Below are 6,182 nucleotides of genomic sequence, written 5' to 3' on the forward strand. Positions count from 1 at the left end.
GCCCATCGGCCGGGCCAGCATCCAGCGGGGTCCGCGGTGCCTCCACCCCCGGGTGCCTTTCACCCGAGCCCGGAGCGTTGTTACCCCCGGCTGCCGGGCCCTCCAGCAGGCGATAGGCCTGAGCGCCCCCCGGGCAGCGCTGACAGGAATCCTTGTGCTTCTCTCACTGGAGTTGGCTCTTGCTGAGAATTGGTTTATGTCGGAGGAGAGCAGGCCAGGTTTGTTGCAGCAGCCCTCTCATATAACACGTAGCCTGGGTTGTAAGAAAAACACTAGCTGGGTCAATGTGACTGACTGTTAAGGGCCTTGGGAGAAAACATGCTGCAAGTGGGACTTGTAAATCAATTATCATCACAGCCTGGGGTGAACAAATGTCTTCACAGTGAGAGCACTGTCAGACATAAACCAGCTCTAAGGTTACTAGCTCAGGTATGGGTAATGGTCTAGATACAGCCTCAGGGAGCCAGAATTGGCACAAATAGGTCAATCAGCCCATGCTGTTGCATTCAGGCCACTTCTAGCTCAGAGCTGGCAGGTGGCATGTTTAGGTCTGCTCCTCCCTGCAGTTCTGGCTCTTAGAGTTGTGTCAATATGTCCTCATTTTTGGGATTTACAGAGAAATGTAACATAATGTTGAAAACCAAAGGAAATTCATGGTAGTGAACTGTCTTGCATGACAATATACCACTGGTCCAGTCATTTCTGGATTATATTAGAGCTTCTGATGATAGGGCATAAATACTATAGAAAGAAGAACTAACAATGGTTGCTGTGTCATTAAGCTGTAGTGATCACATCTTTGCTTTTGGATCTGGAAGTTCACCTGTGATTCAGTCTCTTGTGAAGTTCTTCTAACAAAAAGAGATTATTAAGCTCTATTCTGTATAAAAGACAGCTGCATAAATTAATGTACATGCTGTCCTTCATTGCATAGTTTTGCAGACTGGAGAACCTCCCCCCCCCCAAAAAAAAAAAAGTCTCCTTTAGCAATAGGAAGCAGTCATGGACAAAGGACACAAGAACTCCTACATAGTACATTAGCTTTTGCCTCTGAAACTGCTCATTGGATTGACCCATATATCACATCACAGTGTGGTGTGAGTCTTGTGTAACACTCCCAGGAATACAAAGTAATTTAACAGAGCAAAAGCTTTTGACCTTCTTAGCAGCAAGGAAACAGGTAGAAGGGCACCTGCCTTGGGACTTCAGTCTTTGTAACAATGGTATTCTGCATCTGCAACAGCAAAGAACTGCAACACTGCACTTTCTATTATAGGATGATTTAGGAAGCACATTAGTGTCCCTGGCTAGCGGAAACATCATAAGATGCTCAGCTGACTCTCTCTCTTCCACCGGTTCTGGATCTGCAAGGCTTTTTCCTACCCATGTGATACCACTCAATTGAATGGTTAGTTTTCTTTATGCTGGCTTTGGCCCATTTTATATAGCTATACCTACCTCTAAGAAAAATCTCTGACTTAAACATCAGGCCTGCATTAAAACAAGCCCGAGTCCTAAACTCAGTCACATATGTGCACGTGTACACACACACAGACTCAGTGTGTTTTTCTGAGGACTAAAAACTAATTTCCTAGTGCTGGAAGTATAAATGTTTGCTCACAGAAAAGCAAAAGATCACCCACTGATAGCCAAATGCCATATTTCTATGTCATTCTAAGAAGCCTTGCTGTTCTAAGACAAGAGCTCGCATTTGCTGCTGTTATTATATATGGGGCAAAACCAGATGTCTGTGGTTGCCATTTTAGCCGTGGAAAATCAATCATATGGGGCTTTAGCTGGCACCTGTCTATCTTTCTGGGAGGTCGCTCAGTCTCAGTGCATTTAGTGCCATTTACATGGTGCTCCCTACAATGCTTTTCAGTCCTACTTTAGAAACATAATTGGGTTAGAACGGTTGCCAACAAAGAACCCCATCAATGCCAAACACCCGTGGCAATTAACAGCCACCTCATTGCTACAGGGCCCACTATTGTTTCTAGTAGACTGCTGTAAGTTACAGGTAAACTTGCCTCAGAAATTATGTGACGGTGCACATTTGTAATGGAAACATCAGCTTTTTTGATAGGTATCTCATTATGATTCTTGTTTATGTACACGAACAAAATAATTCAACAGCGCTGTAAAAGGGGAGAATGTAAAATGTAACTAGAATGCCTTCTACCTTCAATCACTTAACCCTGCAGTCCTTGCGCACACTGGATTTTCAAGGATTTTGAAAATGCCTACCATTTCCACTGAGGTGCACCTGTAGGTATAACCTGGCCCTCCCTGAAAAACAGGTTTTAGTGGATTTGGCAGAGCCAAATGCTTTTAGCATACAGGAAGGAGAAATCTGTGGCACAAGAAAATTTCAGAGGGCGTATGCTGGCCCAAAGCAACATATAGAAAAGGATTTTCCTTCTTTTTTATTGGCCTTTGTTAAACAAGCTTTAAGCTTTCTGCTTGTTTTGCATGACAAAAGCAGTGACTGACAACTAAGGCAGCATAGCAGGCAACTCCTGGGCTTGATCTGCACCCAAAAAAGCACTGGTGCACCTTTGGGTATAGACAGCCCTTGATTTATGGAGAACAGTGCAGTAACATTGCCTGGATTCTTTCTCAGATTGTCACTAACCTTAGGCAAAATATATAGGGCCCAGTTCTGAAGATATTAGTACCTGATATAAAAAAAGACCACATGAGCTCTTCCACTGACTTTTCTCTGCATCTGGTCCTTTCTCCAATATCAATAAGGATGAACTGTACTGAAATCAAGGGAGTAACAGTAGAGAATCAGTCCTGTAAGCATTCTGTGGTTCTTTATGTCTCCTTTCACCCCACACAGATGAACTGATGGTTATGAACCTCACTTCAGATCAAACATTTGCATCCATTGGCATGCCTTACAACAGAGCTCTTCTAACTGTGACCCCCTAAGCATAAAACAAATAGCAAACAGTAGTAATAACAATAAAATACTGTCACCCAGGGAGAAATTGAAATGACAAAAATTTATAGAATTACGCAGTTTCTTATGACTCAGCCCATGTTGTTTAAGGACTAGAGACCCAAAATCAGCCATTCAGATTTTTGCATTCAGTAGATATAAACATAGTGTAAGAATAAGCAGAGTAAGTAAGCAAGCAGAGGACATTTGACAAAAAAAAGTATTAACATATACATATTTAAATTGAATAATTTTTCATCTGGGGGAGAAGAGTTGATGATTTTTTTATTCCTGCCTTCTGTTTGTAGTCTTTAAGGAAGGAAGGACTTCCTTGAAAGTTCTGCAGAGTCCTGGCAATCTGTGTCCGGTAACATTGTCAGCATCTCTCAACTACTCTCCTAACTGAAGCTAGTCCTTCAAGAAGATGGAATCTCTCCTCAGAGCTCCAAAAGAATTATCGTCCATTTCCATTCGATCAGCTGAGATTTTCCAGGTGCTTTCAGTGAAGCTGGGAGACGACAACAATCGCTGTAAGTGATCTGCCAGATTAACTTCATGTGTAGTAATGTTGTTGAGGAGTTCCTGATATTCTCATGGGTAACACTAGCTCCTTTGTAGAAGGAACTCCTTAGAGATGACAAGGAATACTCATGGTTCTACAGCAGTCTCTTCTTCCATGTCTGATAGAATAGGTAGTTCTCCCTGGCTATCATTTGTACTGCTAGATTTTTCAGAGGTTGTTGTTTCTCTTAAAAGTTCAGCAGTTACCTGCTTTAGAGAGTCTTCTACCTCTCGTGGTAGACTTTCAGGGAATTTTGGAGGCAGTAGTTCTGTCATCTCTGGCAGAGGAGTGATATTTTGGCTAATGGGTTTCTTGGTTAATACTACTTTGCTGATACTCATTTTTTGTTTAGGCAAAATCTTTTTGTCCCCCACTTCTGATGTAAGCTTTTGAGATTTATAAGAACTCTTCAGATTTCCTTGCTTCAGCCCTATTAATTCGTGATGATAGCCGTATGCCATTGCCCTTCAGTTTTCTGAAGCCAAACATCATCTCAAGGTGTACCTTTATAACAGGAACAAACATAAATCCAAGCCAATCTGGAAGTATTTTTTCACAGTTAGATAAAAGTGTGTCTGACTGCATTTTCAACAGGAAACTCAACAATCTCCTTGTGACTTCTGAAAAACCTGTATCCTCCCAAATTTACTTTCTTTGCTTCCCCACTCCACACCTTTAGGAAGCAGAGTGCTTAGAACTAGAGGAAGTGCAAACTATTTCCAGCTGTCAAAAAAATAAAATCGAAGACAATGATTAAAAATTCTATGCATTAATACTTTCTATGTAAAATATAGGGGTTTTTTTATTTTTTTCTTAACATGAGGACCTGCCCCTGATATCTTTAATTTATGTTAATGGCTCCTGATCAACATTTGTCAAAATCAGATTCAGGCTTAACTCTGCTCTTGCTTAGACAGTGTAAACTGAAACTGAGGAAGTTATTCTGAATTTCCAATCCAGACATGGATTGGAATTGTAGTTTTGATGACTAACTTTCTATTTTAGTATAAGAAGGTAAAAATGCAATGTATGTTACATCATTTCAGGCAGCTTTTAAAACAATTTTGTGCTTAATGGGATTTGAAGAACTTCTAGACATCTATCTGTTTCAATGGTAGGTAAACATTCATGTAATTCTGAAAATTCCACTGAAGATCTATGCAACTTTTATAAAATCTGCCCCTTTCTGACCTCAATAACTGTGTTATTCTGCCTAGAGATCATTTCCTCTAGGTATCCTTATCATAAATACCAAGAAATGAGCTCCAGATAGTATAATAACTTCCAGAGAGGGCAAAGTGAAGTCCTGAGTTTTGATGCAATCAGTTAATGGAATCAGATGGTCTAGGTTAAGCTGTCAATCCCCATAGTTAAACAGTACCTATTTTGTACCCATCATTTAATTGTCTAGTAGAAGGATTCCCTGTCCGAACTCTTTTTTGACCAGGCGTCTTTGTATATTTAATAGACCTCAACATCGGGCAAAGAGGCATCTGGAATAGGAGTCGGCAGGCTTTACATTGCGTCAAACCCAGTCAGAAATCACAGATGCTGTAGCTTAGTTCATATTCAAATATTTACTCCACATTAGACACTCTGAAGGAAACACAGCAGGAGGAAAATAACCCTCTGAAAAATGGGAAGGTGGATTAAAATTCACTATCAATGAGCAATACATAGTCTCACTGAAGATCAGAGGCCTGCTATCTGCATCAGGGAGGATTTGAGTTTGGTACTTTAACAGTACGCCGTAATTTAATGCAAGCGTCAAGTTAATAATAAGGTCATGATGGCAAATTTTGCCTTTCACTTTCTGCCACCTTGCTAGCACCATGCACCATGTTAGGTATGGACCTTATTTTGTACTGGTGTAAATTCAGGTAATTTCAGAAAAAGGGAGAGGGAAGGTGACAGGTATACTGCCTAGCCGGTCTTACATGGTGTGCAGGGAAGCCTTTCCACTCTTAGCAGATGTACCCTAGAATTTGGGGATTTCAACCCTTTTTGATGCAGGATGGAAGAAGCAGTTATACGGAGCAGATCCCAAGTCACAAGTAAGGGGACAAACCACAGGATTTTGGTGTTTATCCAACATCATATGATTAATTTTGAATCAATTCGGAGCAATGCTCTTTGCTGCTTTCATCTCAGGTAACAGTGCTTGTGCCCAGGATTTAGAAGAGCTACCTCTGGGCAGAACCCACCCGCCACATCCTCTCCGTGTTGGGGATTTGGGCAGCCAATCCATCTGGCATGCCCTGCCGTTGTGCACACCCAGATTTGCCCATGAACTGCTCTTTCCAGTCGCCTTCTAAGCTGCATGTGGTAGGAAAGGATGGGAGCAGAACCGTCCCTGCTTTGTCCTACAGCAGCACACCCTACCTCCCCTGAGCTCAGACCCAGCCCTCCAGGGAGGGGAGACCCTCTCAGTTGCTGTCAAACACACCCACGTTGGCAGGGAAGCCCGCACAGTTGGAGGACTGCTCAGCAGCTGGGTGGAAGGGGAAAAGGGAACACGCTGCTCTTTTTCGGGCACCTCTTTACCGTTACTGCCAGCGATACTAGAAGAGAAAACCTCTCCCTCGCCACAAAATGGCGCCCACGTGCCTGGCTCCCTCCTACCCAGACAGCCCCTCGCCCGCTGCCTGGGCGGCAGCAGGCGCCGCGCAAGCG

Source organism: Pygoscelis adeliae, unplaced genomic scaffold (assembly GCF_000699105.1).
Source record: "Pygoscelis adeliae isolate BGI_AS28 unplaced genomic scaffold, ASM69910v1 Scaffold358, whole genome shotgun sequence".
NCBI lineage: Eukaryota > Metazoa > Chordata > Aves > Sphenisciformes > Spheniscidae > Pygoscelis > Pygoscelis adeliae.